We start from the raw sequence: 22810 nt of genomic DNA on the forward strand, positions 1-22810 counted from the left end.
TTATTTATTTATTTATTTATTTATTTATTTTTAAAGATTTTATTTATTTATTTATTTGACAGAGACACAGCAAAAGAGGGAACACAAGCAGGGGGAGTGGGAGAGGGAGAAGCAGGCTTCCTGCTGAGCAGGGAGCCCAACGTGGGACTCAATCCCAGGACCCCAGGATCACAACCCGAGCCGAAGGCAGATGCCTAACGACTGAGCCACCCAGGCACCCCTGTCCCAAGGTTATTTAAAATCATGTTTACTCTTTTGTCTTATTTTTGTTTTGTTTTTAAGAGCTTAGAATAATATGAATAGTGATTGAGAGTACAGCTCTGGAGTCAAACTATGGGATTTGAATCCCAGCTCTGTCATTTACTAATTGTGTAAGTCAAGGTGCAATCAGAAAAATAGAAACTGCACTATTTCAAACAGAGTATTTAATGCAGGGAATTGGTTACAGAGATGTTGGAAGACTAAAATGAAAAAAGGAGAAGCTGAGGTAACAAAAAATTAGTAACTGCAGGAAAAAGCTTCCACTTTTAGGGCTGTGAGAAAAAAAGGAAGTTGTTTCCAGAACGTGGGAGCTCAGAGGAGAGGCCCTGTAGTGGTGGTGCTCAGATCTTTGAGAGGAAACTCTGTCAGCTGGTGCTTGAACTTCAGGGGAGAAGAGGATTCCCTACCCCACCCCTGCTGAAATACCTCTGCAGGGGTGAAGCAGGATTCATGCTTGCAAGACCCAAAAAGAAGCTGGGAGCTAGAGCCAATTTGCTGCTGACAGTGGAACCACTGACAGTACTGGAAGACAGGAAGGATAGACCTTCTCTCCTACTCCCTCCCTACAGTCTTCTGGTGCCTCTTATTAGCAGAAACAGGGAGCTAGCTGTCAAGGAAGTTTGGGAAATGTGATTTGCAGAGTTCCAGCCTCAGGATCACAGCATAGAGACAGTTAAATAGCCAGTATACTAGCTGTGTGACTTTAGGCAAATTACTTAATCCCCCCCATGCCTCAGTTTCCTCATCTGTAAAATGGGCATAATGATGGTACTTACCATCATTGGGCTATTCTGAGGATTAAATGACATTAATTCAGGTAAAGCATTTAGACTAGAGCCTGTCACTTTATAAATATGTTAGTTGTTAATATTATGAAGTTATTATTTTGTCTTTCAATATAATTTTTTACATTTGAATTGCTTTGAAACCACAATTATAAAAATATATTGATTAAATTCTTTGTTTGCCTTATTTTAATGCCTCTAGAGAGTTCTTTTTACCATGATCTTTGAGTTTTTGTGAGTCATCTCTCAAACAGGTAGAATATATCAGTTTTTTTCTACAAAGATATGAGGATGATATGCTTTTTAAGATATCTGTGAATGTGTCTTTGTTGCCTTTACAAGTTAAAGAGAAGATACATTGGTTAACTGTAGAATTCCTGGATGTAATTTTTTCCTTCAAATCTTTAGAAATTTCCCCATTGTCCTCTAATGTTTATTGTTGAGGAAAAGTCTAAAACCTTCCCTATTTTTGTTCCTTTGTAGTAAATTTTACTGTAGGATTCTTTATCCTTAAAATTCAAAACTTGTTTACAAGGGTAGGTCTAGGCATTAGTTTCTTTTATTTTTATTTTTATTTTTTTAAAAGATTTTATTTATTTATTTGACAGAGAGAGACGGCAAGAGAGGGAACACAAATGGGGGAGTAGGAGAGGGAGAAGCAGGCTTCCCGCTGAGCAAGGAGCCCAGGACCCTGGGATCACGACCTGAGCTGAAGGCAGATGCTTAACCGACTGAGCCACCCAGGCATCCCTAGGTAATAGTTTCTTTTAATTAACTGTGCCCAGATTCAGGTGTTTTTTCACCTCAGGGAAGTTGTCTTCTCTTATATATTGAAATACAATCTTTGATTATTTGCTTTAACTTTTTTTAAGTTTTCATTTATATCAAAGTTATATATGACATATTTTAAAGAGTTAAAAGAGTTCCCTCTGGTTTGTTGTGAAGAATAGCAGACTCCTACTTCCCTCCTGTTTCTTCCTTCCAGGAAGTAATTATTTTCACCTTTCATGGTTGATTGTTTTGGTCTTTAACTCTTTGTATTTAAATATGCTTTATTGCTACTTTTAGATTTTTTACTTTTGGTCATAATCTATTGATTTCCCACTATGGTAGAAAATAACTTTGCTTCCTTTTTTCTCTAACATCCACCACATTCAATTACCCTTCCCATGTCCATCTTGTAATATAACTATATCATAATTTTGGTTAGATTAGTAGTCAGTGTTTACATTATCATTAGTGAGTAAACATTATTCACACTGGAGCCATGTGGTATGATGATTTCTTTTCTTTTGTCATGGAACATTTTGGTTTTCCTGGAGTTAATAGCTGTCTTCTTTTTTCATTTCCTTAGTTTTCTATATACTTTTTACTAATTCAACTCCAAGCTCTTACCAGCTGTCAAGGTGGTCATTCACATTAGGTATTGTATCAATTCCATCTTTCTGTATAAATCTTTCTAGAATCTTCTGACTACTTCAGTTTGGCCTACGTGCCCTCTGGGCCTTATATGCAGCTGACATCCTATGATTTTCCCTCACCATCATCTTGGGAATTCCCTTGGCCCTCCTCCTATGTTGGAACCTCTGTTTTCTGTATCCCACATCTTATTTTGATAAGAATTACCCTCAGTAACTTCTCTAGAATAGTGTACAGAAGGTAAATTTTTGGAAAAATACCATGTCTGACATGTTTTTATTCTACTCTGATACTTGATTATTTGGTTAGTATACAATTCTAGGATAGAAATAATTTTTTGTAGAATTTTTAAGGCATTGATCTATTATCTCCTAGCTTTCAGGGTTATTCTTAGGTAGTATAAAGCCATTCTGATAACTGACTCTTTGTATGTGAATCTTTCTCTCTCTCTTTTTCTCTCTCTCTCACTGTTTATAGGATATTCTATTTGTCCCCATGTTATTCTAGAAATACATACCCTGCAGTTCTGGAAATTTTTCTTAAATTATCTCACTGATGATTTTTACCTATTTATTTTCTTCTATTTTTTCTTTTGGAATTTTCTCTTCTATTTTCCATCTCTCTGTTTAAAAAATGTTTTTTGTTTGCTTTATTTTACTTAGTAGAATAGTTTCTCAACTTTATCTTCCAATTCTTCCATTGAATATTTGAAATATTTATTATATTTTTAATTTCAAGAACACTTTCTTTAAGCATTTCTTTTTATATGATTCTATTCCTATTTCATGAATATAATATCTCCTTGAGGATTAATGATTTTTTTGTTTGTTTTCCTTACATGGTCTCTGTTTCCATCAAGCTGCCTTTTTCTATTTATTTAGCTGACTTGGTCTCTTTGTCTCCTATCAAGACTTTCCTTAACATGTGACAATCCTTGGCTGTGTATTCAGATTTAAGACTGGGGATTTGAAAAGATGACTAGAAACCGAGTGCTTAGATAGGATTTGTTGACTGTAAGCAGCACTGTAGGGTAAACTTCTGAAGTTTGTTTATTTTTTTTTTTTACTTTATTTTTTTTTAAAGATTTTATTTACTTATTTGGGAGAGAGAGAGTGAGAAAAGGAGAGAGATCACAAGCAGGGGGGAAGGGTGGAGGGAGAAGCAGACTTCCCTCTGAGGGAGCCCAACATGGGGCTCAATCCCAGGACCCTGGGGTCCTGACCTTAGCCAAAGGCAGACACTTAACCGATTGAGCCACCTAGGTGCCCTTGAAGTTAGTTTCTTTAGACCTAAGCTGGTCAGATTTCCCCAGAGAAGATGCTTCTAATATACTGCCTGGAGGTGAAGACCAAGTCATCTGTGTTGGAGAACCAGGTTAGGGGAGAGACCAAGGGGAGCTGGCATGCAGTGTGCAATTCCTTAGTCTCGGCATCAATGCTATATTTTGGTTTGCCAGAGGAGAGATCCTCTGTTTTACTCTTTAAAGAGAAAAACCTTTAGTCTTTTGCCAGGGCTGGAGAGGGCAGTCACCTGGCCACTCAGACTCAGGGAGGAAATCTGGACATCTTAAATTTTCAACCAGTTCTTCATAAGGTGCCTTTTGCAACCAACTCCTGAGCCTTTTGGAGACTCAGTAGTATACATGAGGTTTATTCTCAGCTTTCTCCCCTGCTGCCTTTGGATGCACCCTTCCCTGGTCTGCTAAATATTTACTACTCTTTTATTCTCCCTCTTCCAAAAGTTTAGTGCTGTTGTCCCCTGTACCTTTTTTCTTGCCTTTGTGGGTTTATGCCCCTTTGGAACAACTATATACATGTCAGATCTTCATTCTCTGTCCTTTGAGTCCATGATGTCATCTTTCATCATTATCATGCCTTTCTCATTTCCTCTGCTTTGTAAAGTTTGCCCTCCCTACCATTCAGCTTTTTATTGCCCCTAATGTAGCTTTAGATTCTGCATTTTAGTTTCCTTACAAACGCCCCTTACCTCATCTACCTTCCTTTGATTCTTCCCTACCTGACTCCCGGTTCCCCCTTTTCATCTTCATTTGTATCTCATCTATCACCTCTTCTGTGTGTGTCTGTCCACTTTTTTGAATTTTTATTGCAAATATAAAGTAGATGCTTTTTAAAGAAATTGCTTTTAGTAAATCTTGTCCAAAAGATAGCCTTCTTCAACATCTTGAGCGCTGAGTTTTGCCTTTTTATGCTGCAGAATCTTTTCATAAGCCTGTTAGAGTTTTTTTTCCCTGTTTAATTATCCTAGATAAGCAGTGTTGTTATGAGTCTTAATATTTTTCTGAGTCACTTAAGGAATGTCAATGGGTTGTTGGGTGAAGCTAATGGACATCTAGCCAGATGCCTTCTTAAATTGGGACTCAGCCTTTTCACTTTAGAAATTTGTTGTGTTGACTGAAATGGGCACATTAAAGAATTGAACTAGGATGTACTTGTTATAAGTGATGTAAAATGTAAACTGAGGCTTCTGAAATGGTCAGAGAGAGCAGTATGAATGTCCCTGGCCAATCCTTAGTGAGGCATGTATTCTTGAGATCTTTCTGCCATCAGTCCATATCCTCTCAGTTGGATTTTGAAGGTGTATGCTGTATGTCTAGGAAACAACAAGGAAGCTACCCCTCATCCACATTAAGTGTTAAATCTAGGACTCTGGGTCTAAATACTTTAGCACTGTTTGCCCGAACAAACACTCATTGAATACCCACAATAAGGATATACTCCTAGAAGTCTTATTCTGACTGCTTAGAATTGTGATACTCAAAGTATGGTCTGTAGACTAGTGCCAGTCCTTCAACTCTTCCTTACGGGTCCACTATGAGATAAGGACATACACTGAGAATAAACATTTATAATATTATAAGTTCCATATAATTTATAGTACAATTGAAACACTTTGGAGATGAAAGGGGGATATGATTGTGCACCCCTAAATCTAGTATTCTAGTATTTCCCCCTACCACTGGTTCTCTGACACCAGCTGGGTATCCTACAATTTTCCTCAATTCTGATACTACCTGCCTGGAGATAGTGTCAGGTCCCGCAGGTTAAGGACTCAGTCCTACAAAACCGCCCACGCCCTCAGATGCTAATTGCAAGCCCAGGTTGTTCCCTGGGCTTCTGACTGACTGGTTATAAATCGGAGTTACAATGACCCCCTCCTTGGGTTCCATTAATATGCTAGATGGGTTCACAGAACTCAGAGAAACATTTTACTTACGAGATCACCAGTTTATTATCAAGGGATATAACCGAGGAACAGCCAGATGGAAGAGATATATAGGGCAAGGTACTTGGGAAGGGGCACGGAGCTTCCATGCTCTCTCCCAGCCGCTCTCATGGCATCTTCACGTGTTTGCTGATATAGAAGCTCTCTGAACCCCCTCCTTTTGGGTTTTTATGGAAGCTTCATTACGTAGGCATGGTTGATGAAATCATTGACCACTGGGAATTATTCAACCTTTAGCCCTGATCCATCCCAGGAGGTAGGGGGAGGAGAATACTGAAAGTCCCAACCCTTCAATCACATGGTTGGTTCCCCTGGCAACCAGCCCCAATCCTTAGGTACTTTCTGAAAGTCCTCTTACTGACATAAACTCAGGTGTGGTTGAAAAAGGTTTGTAATGAATAAAGAAACCTTTATCACTCTTTTTATTTATTTATTTATTTATTTTTTAAGACAGAGAGAGGGAAGGGAGGGATCAAGGGAGAGAGAGAGAGAGAATCTTAAGCAGGTCCATGGCCAGTGTGGAGCCCCCATGGGGGCTCAATCTCAGGACCCCAAGATCATGACCTGAGCCACAATCAAGAGTGGACACTTAACTAAGTCACTCAGGCAGCTCACAGGTCTATCACTCTTATCACTTAGGAAATTCCAAGGGTTTTAGGAGCTCTGTGACAGAAGCAGGGAGGAAGACCAAATATATATTTCTTATTATAAATCACAATATCACAGGGAACTATGAATAGTTATGCCAGGAAAATAGACATCAACTGTACCTTCCAGGCAAACTGGAACATGGTTACTTCATCCTTAGAATTTACTAGTGGTAGAGCCCTGTGGACATACCTATCAAATTACCTCTTAAGCCTCTCTTTTCCTGAGTGTAATATACCCTAATTCCCGAATCCCAAGCTCCACACACTAATAATATAGCTCCGCAATTACACTTGAACCCCTTGTGCCTCCCATTTATGGCACTTCCTAAGCCATTCCTGGAAATTGACATAGTTAGATGCTGTGTCTTGACCACTTGGCCTAAGCAGAGACTTTATCCAATGACTGTCTTTCCCCAGAAGGGTATCTTTGAGGGCCAGGCTCCAGTACTCAGCCATACCTCAATGAGGAGTCTTAAAATATCATTCATGGTCATGACCTTTGAACAAACTATTGAATGCTGCATTGACCTCAATTCAAGTGCCTCTCAGCAAATATTTTCCAAGTAGTTCCTTTTGCCAGTGGACTTGATTTAATAAGAAGGCAGAGATTAGAGCACATTGAAATCTACAGTCTTTTAGTTAGGCCTCTGAGAAATATCATACATTACTTGGGAATTATTACAGTGGTCTTCAAATGTTTTCACTGACATAATCACTAGTTCATTTTTTTAACCCTGTATTCCTTCATACATTTTTTTTTTTTAAGATTTTATTTATTTATTTGACAGAGAGAGACATAGTGAGAGCAGGAACACAAGCAGGGGGAGTGGGAGAGGGAGAAGCAGGCTTCCCACGGAGCAGGGAGCCCGATGTGGGACTCGATCCCAGGACCCTGGGATCATGACCTGAGCCGAAGGCAGACGCTTAACGACTGAGCCACCCAGGCGCCCCATACATTTTTTTAAAACTGATTTTTTTTATTTTTTAAAAGTAATCTCTAGGGCGCCTGGGTGGCTCAGTTGGTTAAGCGACTGCTTTCGGCTCAGGTCATGATCCCAGGGTCCTGGGATCGAGTCCCGCATCGGGTTCCCGGCTCGGCGGGGAGCCTGCTTCTCCCTCTGACCCTCTCCTCTCTCATGCTGTTTCTCTCTTGCTCGCTCTCTAATAAATAAATAAATAAAATCTTAAAAAAAAAATGTTAAAAAAAAATAAAAGTAATCTCTATATCCAGCATGGGGCTCAAACTCACCACCCCGAGATCAAGAGTCACATGCTCTACAGACTGAGCTAGCCAGGTGCCCCTCCTTCATACATTTTAAAGTTGACATATAAAAATTTTCATCATAAGTTTAAATAATTACAAAGGATATCATTTATGGCACCTTAAAAATACTGTCATTTAAAATAAAACTGTTCAGGGGTGCCTGGGTTGCTCAGTCGGTTAAGCATCTGCCTTCAGCTCAGGTCATGATCCCAGGGTCCCGGGATCAAACCCCGCATCAGATTCCCTGTTCAGTGGGAAGCCTGCTTCTCCTTTACCCACTCTCCCTGCTTGTGTTCCCTCTCAAAATTTACTTTTAACAATTTATCAACTTTAAGTTAATTGAACCTCTTAAATTCGAGTAAAAGCAGAAAAATGAAAACTACCACTTGCAGAAACTTGTTACCCAGGTACTGAAGCCATCTTCTTCCTCTGTTTCTGGGAAGTATATAAAAAAGTTTTTACCAAGATTTACACAGGACTGCTGTTCTTTCCCTTAACCCAATATTCTCAAAAAGGGTTAAGAAAATAGAAGTAATGTTAATTTCAAAGCACCCTTGCCAATATAACATTTCTTAATAAAATGCTATTTTTATAAGGTGATTTAAATATATTTTCGTCTGGCACCTGGGTGGCTCAGTCGGTTAAGTGTCTTGCCTTCGGCTCAGGTCATGATCCCAGAGTCCCGGGATCAAGCCCCACGTCAGGCTCCCTGCTCAGTGGGGAGTCTGCTTCTCCCTCTCCCTCTGCCCCTCCCCCCTACTCTTGCGCTGTCTCTGTCTCTCTCTCACTCGCTTGCTCTCAAATAAATAAATAAAATCTTTAAAAATAAGTAAATATATATATATATTTTTTGTCAAAACTGTGGAGATAGATTTTACTCATTTAACTTATGAAAATGTCACATAATCTGATTTATTTAATAAAGTCAGTCCTCTTTGTCAAACCACCAGGTAAATCAAACTTACTTTGTGAGAAAAGTCTAGTTTCTTTTTTCCCCCAACTTTATTTTCAATACAAATACGTGGTTAAATGTTTCAAGAAAGATTATAAAACATTGAGAAGTAAATTACATATATTATCTAACAACATTACTACAAGCAATCATGATTAAAATAATATAGATCTAGGATGCCTAAGTGGCTCAGTCAGTTAAGCATCCAACTCTTGATTTAGGCCCAGGTCATAATCTCAGTGTCGTGAGAATGAGCCCCACATGAGGCTCCGTGCTGGGTGTGGAGCCTGTTTTTCTCTCTCTCCCTCTCTCTGTCTCTCCCCCCTTTCTCTCCCTGTCTAAAATAATAATAATAATATAGATCTACTATAACTGGCTTTTACATTTTATATTATAAAACAAGATGAAAAGAATATGTTATTTCTTTGTTACTATTTTGAAATAATGACCTAAAATGTATAGCTAAAGTTATGAGTAAATCATTTATTTTTTTAAAAGTTTTATTTATTTTATGAGACAGAGAGAGCACAAGCAGGGGGAGAGGCAGAGGGAGAAGCAGGCTCCCTGCTCAGGGAGCCCGATGTGGGGCTTGATCCCAGGACCCTGAGATCATGACCTGAGCCAAAGGCAGACGCTTAACCGACTGAGCCACCCAGGCACCCCAGTAAGTCATTTATTAAGCAAGGAGTATGATAAAAGGTACTGCATACTTTTTGTTAAATGTGTGGAATGTATGAAATACAAGCATTGGCTTTTTAGAATCAGAATCATGTATAAAAGTCAGAAATAGCCCTGTTGACTCTTAGATATCATGTTCAAACTTTCCTTGTATATTTAATAAAAGAGAAAGGTACAAACTAAAAACTAATTGGCCAGGCGCCTGGGTGGCTCAGTTGGTTAAGCGACTGCCTTCAGCTCAGGTCATGATCCTGGAGTCCCGGGATCGAGTCCCGCTTCGGGCTCCCTGCTTGGCGGGGAGTCTGCTTCTCCCTCTGACCCTCCCCCTCTCATGCTCTCTCTCTCTCTCTCATTCTCACTCTCAAATAAATAAATAAAATCTTTAAAAAAAATAGAAATAAAAATAAAAATAAAAACTAATTGGCCTGGAAGCTAGCATATACTTTATTTATTTTTTTTTTTTATTTCTATTTTTTTTAAGAGATTGGCATCATTCTTCAACACGACTACAGGATTTTTTTTTTAAGATTTTATTTATTTGACAGAGAAATAGAGCACACAAGCAGGGGTAACAGTAGAGGGAGAGGGAGAGACAGGATCTCCGCTGAGCAGGGAGCCCAGCTCGGGCTCAATCCCAGGACTCTGGGATCATGACCTGAGCCAAAGGCAGATGCTTAACCACTGAGCCACCCTAGCATATACTTTAATTTTCTGTTTTTAATAAGAAATAGAAAATATTAAGCCTTTAATTGGATGAAATAAATATTTCATTTTATTATTTATAAAGTAGATTTTAGTTTATGGAATCACACTGAATTTTTTAAAAATCAAGTAAGTGAAGGGGGGGGATATTGGAGGAGGGGGAGACGAACCATGGGAGACTATGGACTCTGAGAAACAAACTGAGGGTTCTAGAAGGGAGGGGGGTGGGGGGTGGGTTGGCCTGGTGATGGGTATTAAAGAGGGCACGTTCTGCATGGAGCACTGGGTGTTATACGCAAATAATGAATCATGGAACACTACATTAAAAAATAAAAATAAAAAATAAAAATCAAGTAAGCTTTTTCATCAAAAGTCATACAGTAGTAGTCCCAGAAAACATTCAACTTACATTTAAAAAAGTCAATGTCACAAGCTTGTCCTGCTTATTCAGTATGAAGATGCCTTTCTTTCCAGCTAATGATGTGTCCTAAGGATGAGTAGCCTAGGGGCGCCTGGGTGGCTCAGTCGTTAAGCGTCTGCCTTCGCCTTAGGTCATGATCCCAGGGTTCTGGGATCGAGCCCCACATCAGGCCCTGCTCTGCGGGAAGCCGGCTTCTCCCTCTCCCACTCCCCCTGCTTGTGTTCCCTCTCTCACTGTGTCTCTCTCTGTCAAATAAATAAAATCTTTAAAAAAAAAAAAAGAATGGTTTTGGTGACTTGATTAGTAATTAAAAGATGCTTCCCAGAAACCAGTATTTCCCATCATCCTTTTGTTCGGCTGTCTGGAGGGTTTTGCACAGGGAAGTAAATGGTGACAGGTATGCCCTCCTTTTTGTAAAGTGAGTGAGGGCATTTTTGAAAGGGATGGTGGGAGAGGGTCAACACACACCTTTATCACAGGTCAATTTTAGGATATAATTCATATGAAAATGGAAACATCTTGAGTTAATCCCCCTAACATTATATGCCCATGACCCCCTTAGCTTACAATGTATGCATTCTCCCCCAACTTTCCCACACAGTTAATGTGCTCCCAAGACATTTTTCAAAAAATTTAGCAAGTAATAGGGGTGGTGGTTCTGGAAACATGGAGCATCTCCCATTATAAATACTTAGAATTGCTGGATAAAATATAGGAAAAAATCTTCATATATACAGCTGAGCTTGCAAGAAAGAAGGAGAAATCTGAAGATAACAGAAAGGAAGCAGGAGCTGAAATCTGAGGGAGAAGGTTCTAGCTACCATTGCAATTTCTGGGGGTATGTGGGGGTGGAGGGAGTTGCCATAAGCTAGGGACTTGGATTTTAAGTCATATTCAAGAATATGGTCTTAGACTTGCTCCAGATAGGAACTTGGAACAGAAATCTCTATGAGAAGCTAGAACTCTCAAAGGGTGGCACCCTCACTGAAAAGGTAGTGAAAAAAAAAAAAACTCACCAACATGGGGAGATGACCAGAAAATATATATTTCTTTGCCCATACACTGGGTAAGAAAAAATTTTTCCACTGAAACATTGAAAACCTGGGCCTGCATTGGTTTTGGCTTTGACTTAACACTACCCTTGTAGTGAGGAATCCCTAAATCAAGAAATTAGCATAAAAATTGATCCCAGTGAAAAACCCTGAGGCACTTATAGGAACAAATGTAAAACCATTCTGGAAGGATGCTCCTTCACCTCAGGTCACCCAGGCAAAAAACAGTTTTAGAATAAAAAAGCATAAAACATAAAATAAAAAAGCATAAACCATGAGCTTAGTCAGGAGACACAAAAGGATTAGAGCCCTCAAATCTTGAAATATTAGACTGACATTCCAGAAGACAATATAAAATGAATATGCTTATAATATTTAGACATAAGAGATCAAAACCCTGTAAGATTAAGGGAAAGACCTTATGAAGAAACAACAGATGGATGTGGGAACCACCAAAGAGAAAATTTAGAAATGGAAGACATAATCCTAGAAAATTAAAACAAATGGTTAAACAGTAGATTAGATACAACTGAAGAGAAAGTACTAATTAACTAGAAGCTAAATCTGAGAATCTTACACAGAAGGCAGCAAAAAAAGAAATAAAAAATATGAATGAAAAGTTGAGACATGGAGAAATGGAGCATACTAATTTTTTTTTGAGATTTTATTTATTTATTTGACAGAGAGAGAGAGCACAAGCAGGGGGAGTGGCAGGGAGAGGGAGAAGCAGGCTCACCGCTGAGCAAGGAGCCCAATGTGGGGCTCAGTCCCAGGACCCTGGGATCATGACCTGAGCTGAAGACAAATGCTTAGCTGACTGAACCACTCAGGCGCCTAAACATACTTATTTTTTATTTATTTATTTTTATTTAAATTCAATTAATTAACATATAGTGTATTGTTAGTTTCAGAGGTAGAGTTCAGTGATTCATCAGTCTTATGTAACACCCAGTGCTCATTACATCCTGTGCCCTCCTTAATGTACATCACCCCCTTACCCCATCCGCCCACCCCCTTGTCCCCCAGCAACCCTGTTTGTTTCCTATGATTAAAAGTCTCTTATGGTTTATCTCCCTCTCTGGTTTCATCTTGTTTTATTTTTCCCTCCCTTCCCTTATGATCCTCTGTTTTGTTTCTTAAATTCCACATATGAGTGAGATCATAGGATAATTGTCTTTCTTTGACTTATTTCGCTTAGCATAGATACCCTCTAGTTCCATCCACGTCATTGCAAATGGCAAGATTTCATTTTTTTTGATGGCTGAATAGTATTGCATTGTATATACCACATCTTCTTTATCTATTCATCTGTCGATGGACATCTGGGCTCTTTCCATAGTTTGGCTATTGCGGATATTGCTACTATAAACATTGGGATGCAGGTGCCCCTTCGGATCACTACATTTGTATCTTTGGGGTAAATCCATAGTAATGCAATTGCTGGGTTGTAGGGTAGGCTCTATTTTCAACTTTATGAGGAACCGCCATACTGTTTTCCACAGTGGCTGTACCAGCTTGCATTCCCACCAACAGTGTAGGAGGGTTCCCCTTTCTCAGCATCCTCGCCAACATCTGTCCTTAAATGACTTGTTAATTTTAGCCATTCTGACTAGTGTGAGGTGGTATCTCATTGAGGTTTTGATTTGGATTTCCCTGATGGCGAGTGACATTGAGCATTTTTTCATGTGTCTGTTGGCCATTTGGATGTCTTCTTTGGAGAAATGCCTGTTCATGTCTTCTGCCCATTTCTTGATTGGATTGTTTGTTCTTTGGCTGTTGAGTTTGATAAGTTCTTTACAGATTTTGGATACTAGCCCTCTATCTGATATGTCATTTGCAAATATCTTCTCCCATTCTGTTGGTTGTCTTTTGGTTTTGTCGACTGTTTCCTTTGCTGTGCAAAAGCTTTTTATCTTGATGAAGTCCCAATAGTTCATTTTTGCCCTTGCTTCCCTTGCCTTTGGCGATGTTTCTAGGAAGAAGTTGCTGCGGCTGAGGTTGAAGAGGCTGCTGCCTGTGTTCTCCTCTAGGATTTTGGTGGATTCCTGCCTCACATTTAGGTCTTTTGTCCATTTTGAGTCTGTTTTTGTGTATGGTGTAAGGAAATGGTCCAGTTTCATTCTTCTGCATGTGGCTGTCCAATTTTGCCAACACCATTTGGTGAAGAGACTGTCTTTTTTTTCTACTGGACATTCTTTCCTGCTTTATCAAAGATTAGTTGACCATAGAGTTGAGGGTCCGTTTCTGGGTTCTCTATTCTGTTCCAAGGACAACCTAATTTTAAAATATGCATATGGGGGGTGGGGCGCGCCTGTTTGGCTCAGTTAGTTAAGCATCTGCCTTCAGCTCAGGTCAAGATCCCAGGGTCCTGGGATTGAGCCCCACGTCAGGCTACCTGCTCAGCAGGGAGCGTGCTTCTCCCTCTCCCTCTGCCTGCTGCTCTGCCTACTTGTGCTCTCTATCTCTCTGTCAAATAAATAAAATCTTAAAAAAAAAGAAGAGACTGTCTTTTTTTTCTATTGGACATTCTTTCCTGCTTTATCAAAGATTAGTTGACCATAGAGTTGAGGGTCCATTTCTGGGTTCTCTATTCTGTTCCAAGGACAACCTAATTTTAAAATATGCATATGGGGGGTGGGGCGCGCCTGGGTGGCTCAGTTAGTTAAGCATCTGCCTTCGGCTCAGGTCATAATCCCAGGGTCCTGGGATCGAGCCCCACATCGGACTCCCTGCTCGGCGGGAAGCCTGCTTCTCCCTCTCCCACTCCCCCTGCTTGTGTTCCCTCTCTCCCTGTGTCTCTGTCAAATAAATAAATAAAATCTTTAAAAAAAAAAAAGTTTAAAAAAATGTGCATATGTGGGCACCTGGGTGGCTCAGTCGGTTGGATGTCTGACTCTTGATTTCGGCTCAGGTCATGATCTCGGGGTGGTGGGATCAAGCCCCGTGTCGGGCTCTGCACTGAAAGTGGAGTCTGCTTAAGACTCTCTCTCTCCCTCTCCCTTTGCCCCTTCCCCCAGTGCTCTGTCTCTCTCTCTCTCTAAGATAAATAAATAAATCTTAAAAAATAAAAAAATAAAATGTGCATAAGATCTGAATTTTCACTTCTTCAAAGAAGATACACAAATGACTAATAAATACATAAAAGATGTTAACATCATTAGTTATTAGAGAAATGCAAATAAAACCACAAAGAGATACCACCTCACACCTATTAGAATGGCTGTAATAAATGAGACAAACAATAACAAGTGTTGGCAAAGACATGGAGGAATTAGAACCCTCATCCACTGCTGGTAGGAATGTAAAATGTGCAGCCAGTGAAAAACAGTCTGGCAGTTACTCAAAACATGAAACATAGATTACCATATAACAGCAATTCCACTCCTACTTATATATTCAAGAGAAATAAAAGCAAAATATATACATCTATATACAAAAATATACATGAATGTTCATAAAAGCATTATTCTATATTATACCATATATAACATATACTAATAGCATATATAATATATATCACCATATATATTATAATACATAACAACACGTAACTATGTAATATATACTATATGTAGTATACTAGTATATATTATATAAATTAGTATGTAATATATTAGTATATTATACTAGCCAAAAAGTGGAAACAACTCAATGTCCATTACCTGATGAATGAATAAGTAAAATAGAGTATAATCCATACAGTGGAATATTACTCAGCCATAAAAAGGAATGAAGTGGGACGCCTGGGTGGCTCAGTCCATTGAGCGTCTGCCTTCAGCTCAGATCATGATTCCGGGGTCCTGGGATCGAGTCCCACATCGGGTTCCTTGCTCGGCGGGGAGCCAGCTTCTCCCTCTCCCTCTGCTGCTCCCCCTGCTTGTGCTCTCTCTCTCTCTCTCAGAAAAATAAATAAATAAATAAATATAAATAAATAAATAAACTTTTTAAATGCTTTATAATATATTTAACAATAAAATAAAAAGGAATGAAGTATTGACACTGCAACATGGATGAACCTTGAAAGCATTATGCTAATTAAGCGAAGCCAGTCACAAAGGACCACATATTGAATCGATTTATATGAAATATCCAGAATAAACAAATCTGTAGAGGCAGAAAGTAGATTAGTGGTTTCCTAGGGCTGCAGTAACTGGAGAAGACGATGGGAAGGAAGTGGGGAATGGCTGCTAATAGATACAGGATTTCTTTTTGGAGTGATGAGATGTTCTAAAACTAATTGTGGTAATGGTTGCACAACTCCACAAATATGCTAAAAACCACTGAATTGTACATTTTAAATAGGTGAACTGTGGGCTATGTGAGTAGTTCAATAAAGCTGTTGGAAAAAGAAGTCCCATGAAAGTGTTACAAACTAAGATTTAGTCTAATTTAAGAAGTACTCCAGCCTATCCTTAGAAAAAGGGACAGAATATTCTGTGATGCGATGTCTGGAGATGCCGTGGCAAAATTTATATAAACTCTCCTTCTTGTCTCTTGGTTTTCTCCTCTCTACACAGCATATTAGTTTTTCTTTGTTGTATCAGTTATCCATTAATACATAATCTGATGACAAACCACCTGAAGCCTTATGCTCACTGCTCACCAGTCTGTGGTAGCTGAGCCGTTATCTGATCTTGCATTGATCTTGGCTCCACATGTTGGAGGTTGGCTGGCTGTTTTCTGGACAAGGATGGTCTCTGCTTTTCTTCACTTGTCTCTTACATCCCTCAAATGGACAAGCTGGGGCAAGTTCTCGTGCTGGGGCAGAGATTCAAAAGTGAACAAGCTCAGGACACAAGAGAGCAAGCAGAAATGCACAGGTGCTTTTCAAGCCCCTGCTTGTTCACATCTGTTAACATTCCATTTGCCTAGGTAAGTTACATGGCTGAACCCATAGTCAGAGGGAGAGGGGCCTACAAAGTTACAAGGCAAAGGATATGGAGACAAGGAACCCGTAATTGGGGCCACTGATATAATACATAGTTGTGTTTATAAGTTTTGCTTATCTGTTTAATAAACTCAACATAGTTTATTTCATATTGTGAATTTAATCTTGAAGTAAAGAATTGCTTCTTGAAGTAAAATTTCTTCTATTGTTATGTGTTACTGCAGAAGTATAAGAAACAAAGAAATTATAGCCAAGTAAAATGAGCATAAGGAAATGTGATCATTTCCCCTACCTATAAAGATGGTCTCTCTTGATGTACATTCTCCCAGGGCTCTTCCTCTTTCTCCAGTAAGAGGTATATATTCATTATAAATTTTCTTGAGAAATTAAAATTAAGTATTTAATTTTTTATTAAATATGCACTTTTTTTTTCCCCTTGAGCTCATTTTTGTCAAAGGGCTTATTGCACAAAAGTGTTACCAAACAACATAAAGAATTGTCTATTATCACCATAAAATAAATGGCAAAATCACTATGACAAGAGTGTCCAGTCTACTTTCTGTATACTCTGTTGCAGCACTCTTCAGCTTCTATTTCCTGTGCATCGTCCACGTGATCTCACCTCAAATTTCCCACATTTCCTACTGACTGGTGGCCCAGCAGGCCCGGCACTGCTGTATGGTATACCAAGTAATCATCGGAGGCAGCAACTTCTAATACTTCTGTCTCCACCGCCCAAGATCACAGAGCTCACTGTCCTTGCCTTATTTGTTCAGGAAGTACCCAGCATGTTGTTCTTGAAAGGGAATTAATAGGTCTCTTGACTCTGGAAAGGATTGGAAGAAGACATACAGATTATTGCTGATTATATTTCAATTTTAACCATGAGTTACAGTGAGAATTCTGTTTGCTGCATATGTGTCTCACAGGCCAGAGATGGCAGAAGCTGAAACACAAAGTGGCGGTTTACCAAGCTCATTCCAGCTATTGTAATGCAACTATTAATAATGGTATGTGGTTTTAAAAAAATGACAAATCTGAGACAAATGCCAAACTGGATGGCAGCTGGACCACAGTAAGCCTGAAGCATTGTTGCTCTAATGATAAAGCTGTAGAAATTAAGACAATGCAGTGTGGGCACAGGGATAGACAATCAGACCACTGACAGAATCAAGAGACCAGAAACTGACCTATAGATAAATGGACGCCTGGTATATGATAGATCTGTAAGGAAAGAGTAAATGGTACTGAACATTTTGGTTATCTATATGGGAAAAAATGAATGTGGACCTTTACCTTACACTAATCATAAAAATAAGTTCAGAATGGACTCAAATGTGAAGGGCAAATGTTTAAAATATCTAGAAAAAAATGAGTAGAAATGCTTTATGACTTTGGGGTGGTAAAGAATTCCTTAAATGAGACACAAAAAATTGATAAATTTAACTACATTAAAATTGGTAACTTCTGTTCATAAAAAGACACCATAAAGAGAGACAAAAAAAGACAAGCTACAAATTCAAGATATCTGCAACTCAAGTAACAGAGGTTTAGGATCCAGAATATGTAAAGAATTCTTATGAGTCAATAAGAAAAAGACAACACAATAGTAAAATGAATGAAAAGACATAACAAAACATTTAAAAATATAAATTGTCAATCAGGACACAAAAAGATGATTGACCTCATTCATAATCAGGGGCATGCAACACAAAACCAAAGGAAGATATTTTACCATAGCTATAAGATTGGCACAAAATTAAAACGTCAGAAACCGCCAAGTGTTGATGAAGATGGAGAGCAGTTAGAACACTCATTCACTGTTGTTGAGACTGACAAATTTAAAAACATTTTGATATTTTCTGCTAAAGATGCACAAACATTACGACTCAGTGATTCAACTCTTATGGTTATATGTCCTAGAGAAACTTTTACACAGCTTACCATAAGACATGTGAAAATGATCTTAAAGTATTGTTTATAATAACAAACAAAAACAGTTGGAAGCAACTTGTTGTTTATAGATTGGAGATAAATTGTGGAATATTCATGAACTGCAGTTACATGGATCAACATGGTTGAATATAAAACATACTACTGAGCAAAAAAAAAGTCTCCAAGAATTAAATAACAGTTTAATTTCATTTTTATAAATATATACATTTCAAAAACAGCAAAATCAAAAAATATTTTTGTGAATACCTACATGTATAGAAGTAGTCTAAAAGCTTACTTGTGAATGATAACACCACTTTCAGAATAACAGTTACCCATGGGGATAGAAGGAAGGAAATGGATTTAGGAAGAAATTAATAAACTGTTTCAACTGTGTTATTACTTTCTTTTTTCTATAGCAATTATGGGAACGTGCAAAGATTTGATAAAGCTGGTAGTGGACATAGTTGCTTAGTGTGTTATTTTTTTTTTCTATGCAATTAGTTGGTATACATAATAAAAATGTTTTCCAAAGACAAACATGCAAAGGAGAAAAGCACTGCCTTGCTGCTTCCCTCCATGGAAGCTGACTTCGGCACCATCTCTCTCCTTTGCTCAGCCTAGCACCAAACACAACTGAGCTGGGAGGACCCTTCTGGGATTCTACCTCCCTACAGACTAAGGCATAAGGGTGGACTGCATCTGGCCTACCTTGATAGTCCTTGCTCTGAATTGTCCCCGAGGGTAACCAGTGGGGCTTAGGGGCTGGAGGGAAACTGGCTCTCCACCATGCTTTTTACACTATGTGCCTGGCACAAAGGAGGTGTCCGAGATATATTTGTTGAGTCGATGCAAGCCATTGTCAGCACTTCTGTGAGCTGCTAGTAGGACATGAAAATAGCTACATGATGAGGTGGTGTTCACTAGCGTCTGTCGAGGTGCCTACCTCTGCCAGCACTCTAGCTAACATTCTCCGGGAAACCTGGCCCATTTGCAGGAGGCTGACAGCAGGTATTCAGAATTTTTAGGATTTGGGCTTAATTTCAGATAAGCAGGGCAATCTGGGCTCCATGCCAATGAGAAGCAGATTCTGCTGTCTTTTCCTGCCTTTTTAATATTTCCAGCCAAGTTCTTACACCCATCCATCCATATAAAACTTTCTTGTGCAGAAAGTCATCTGAGCAACTGGCAGAGCACCATCTCAGAGTTTTCTATTTTTATCCGTGTGTGTAATCAATGGGAACATAGTGTGACAGAAATGGAGAATTATGAATTGATAAGAACAAACTATTGACACTTGTTTTGGGGCAAGCTTACGAAAGAAAATGTACCTCATGTGCAGAAGTATAATGGACATTTTATGGGTCAGCCTTTCTACAAATATACCCAGTGATTTCTGTGTCTATTTTCAGGAAGGAAAAAAATACATATGCTTTCAACATTCAAACCGGTTTGGAAAGTTTTCACAAGAGCTTGATTTTTTAGAAACATTAAGATATAAGATACTATCAGCCGTTTCTCCTCTAAATGATTAGCCTGTGAATTCAATATCTGTTTTCTGCCATCCTTTTATAATCAAAACTATTTTTCTCCAACTTGATAACACAGTTGATAGTTTTTTTAAATCGCATTTCAAAAAGTATACCCCCCTAAAAATAAACTATTTTTATTTTCCATGGTCTTCCTTTCCAGTCTTTCTCCATACAAAGGAATTCCTTTTACATAGTGGAATCACAGCATATAGATTTGTCTGCTATTTTGTTTAGGTGTATAATGTGACTTCAAAATAAAATGGCACACAAGTCTCATGACTTCATAGTCATGCCGACAATACACTGTCACATATACATTCACATAAGATAGATAAAAATATGTATATTTTTAAGTATCTGTATGCATTTTATTGTATGTAAATATTACCTCCATTTTTAAAAAACACTGGGATTTTTTTTAAGTTGACTCTTTGAAACTAGCAGTGTTTTCAACCAAGATAGAGCAGAGATTTATTTAGGGCTTAAAAGTGAATAAAGTTGAGGTATTTAGAATAGTCCGCCATAGGGATAGAACATAGAATGGTGGTTACCAGGAGCTGGGAGGAGAGGGGGAATGGGGAGCTATTGTTTAATGGGAGTTTCAGTTTGGGAAGATGAAAAAGTTCTGGAGGTTGATGGTGGTGATCATCATCCAACCATGTGAATGTACTCAACGCCGCTGAACTTTAAAATGGTTAAAATGGTAAATTTTATGTTTGCATATTTTACTGCAGTTTTTTAAAAAACGAAACAAAGTTAATTACCAAGTAATAACATCTGCTGCCTCATATTCATTTTGAAAATGTGATAATATGTAAATAATACATTAATGTTAAGATGCATTGAGTTTCAAAATAGTAGGTTCAGAAACAAATGAATAAAGTAATTTCACCTCAAAATTAAAAATTAAACTTAACAGATGTGGTTTGTTACAGATTAATGAGAATTGAAGGAGACTTTGAAATTGTGGGAGGCCCAGAATTGGTAATTAGTTCACTTGTTCAAAATCTTAGTCCGTTCAGGCTACTATAACAAAATGCCGGAGTCTGGGTGCATTATAAACAACATAAATTTGTATCTCACAGTCCCGGAGGCCAGAAGTCAGAGACCAGGGTGCCAGCATGGTCAAGTGAGAGTTTTCTTCTGGGCTACAAACTTCTCATTGTGTCCTCGTATGGCAGATTCGAGCAGCAGCTCTGAGAGGTCTCATTTATAAGGCACTAAGCCAGGCGCCAGGGTGGCTCAGTGGGTTTAGCATCTGCCTTGGGCTCAGGTCATGATCCCAGGGTCCTGGGATTGAGCCCCACATTGAGCTCCCTGCTCAGTGGGGAGTCTGCTTCTCCCTCTACCCCACTTCCTTCCCCTCCCGGTACTCCCCCCCCTGCCCCTCCCCTTTCCCCTCCCCTTGCTCCTGCTCTCTTTCTCTCTCTCAAAAATAAATAAATAAATAATCTTTAAAAATATATAAATGAGGCACTAATCCCATTCCCCAGGGCTCCACCCTCATGACCTAATCACCTCCCAAAGACCCCACCTCCAAATACCATCACATTGCAAGTTAGGATTTCAATGTATGAATTTGGGGGGGAACCAAACAGTCTGTAGCAAAGTCTCACACCTACTGAATGACAGAGATGTGAAAATCCAGGCAATTTTTACTAAATGGTAAAAAATGAATAAGATTTTTAATACTGTATGGATTCAGATTTTTAAATGTTATGTTTTATTGTGTTTGAATTCATATTTAAATTCATTAAATATGTATTAGTTTCAGTATTTTTTAAAAAATTATTCTTCTGGCTATAAGAGAATATATGATCCTTGTAGAAAATTTAGAAAATAAGAAAAGTATATAAAAATTTTAAATCACCCATACTCCCACCTCTGATAGGTACTTGTTAATATTTTGGTGTTTTTTTCTTTTTTCCAGGCTATTTTGTATATGTAGCTGAAATGACTATACATAAAATTTTGTGCCCTCTTTTTCTCACTCAATATTATATGTTTTAGTAACTAGTTATTTAAGTTTCTTTATAAACATAGTTTTAAATGTCTTCAGAGTATTCTAACTTACGGTTGCATCATACTTTGCTTAATCATTCTTTCATTGTTGGACATTTAAGCCATTTACAATTTTTGTTATAAATAATGTGATCTGCTGCTTTATGTGTAAAGGTTTTATCTGCATTTCAAATTATTATTTAGGAGAGAGTTCTAGAAGTAGAATTACTAAGTAAAGATTATTAATATTTTTAAGATACTTGGTTTATGTTGAGCTATAATTTACTTTTAAGCCATTTTAAGTATTATTTGTAAATCATTAGTTGCATATTTTTTTATTGTGAGTTACTGTCCTTACTGGTTTATATGAGCTCTTTATATATTAGTATGTTAACCCTTTGTCATATTTGCTATAGCTATTTTCAGGTTGTTTCTTATTTTTAAATTATCTTTATGCTATTTTACATATCTATGTTGTCAAAACTATTGAGTTTTACTTCGTAATTCATCCTTGCTTTTTAAAATGTTTAATTTTATTAATGGCTCAGTAATAATAAAGTTATATCTTATAGGTCTGACACTCACTGTTTCCATACACTATTTCAAGCTTTTGCAGTAGGAACAACCAAACCAGATTCTTGTGCAAATGTGTTACTTTACATAACTTTATATTTTTTACATAACAGTTCTTTTGAAGCTTAAAAAAGTTCCTTCTCAACAACCTATATTTTCATCCATATGGAATTCTCTAAGTATATGGAACAAACAAAATACAGTGGAAAACTAAGGAGTCCTTGAAAAGTCATGCAACATAGCTGTATTTAGTGACACATAAAGATGTTAATGACATTACTGAGGAGGAAGGAAGAATATAATGCAGGAAATAAAGAACATGCCACTCATGTAAAATTAAGCATATATATACACAGGAAAATGTCTGGAGAGACTTTACCAAAAATCTGCCAGTGTTTATTTCTAGATCATGAGTCTTCAGGTAATTTTTATTATCTTCTTTGTTCTTTTCTGA

General features: G+C 38.1%; 1 long non-coding RNA gene across 2 annotated transcripts in view; it reads left to right on the forward strand.

Moving 5' to 3' along the window:
- The window catches only part of LOC145723669 (uncharacterized), a 64261-nt gene that overhangs the window by 11209 nt on the left and 30242 nt on the right, over nt 1–22810 (forward strand). Inside the window, exons 2-3 of one of the 2 annotated variants that reach the window (XR_014148914.1) lie at nt 63–230; nt 1655–1800. The exons of the other annotated variant lie outside the window; for it this stretch is intronic. This is a non-coding gene — a long non-coding RNA (uncharacterized LOC145723669). The remainder of the gene's footprint in view (nt 1–62; nt 231–1654; nt 1801–22810) is intronic. 2 annotated transcript variants of the gene reach the window in all.

This window comes from Leptonychotes weddellii, chromosome 10, assembly GCF_054177405.1.
Source record: "Leptonychotes weddellii isolate Sample4059 chromosome 10, ASM5417740v2, whole genome shotgun sequence".
Classification (NCBI taxonomy): domain Eukaryota; kingdom Metazoa; phylum Chordata; class Mammalia; order Carnivora; family Phocidae; genus Leptonychotes; species Leptonychotes weddellii.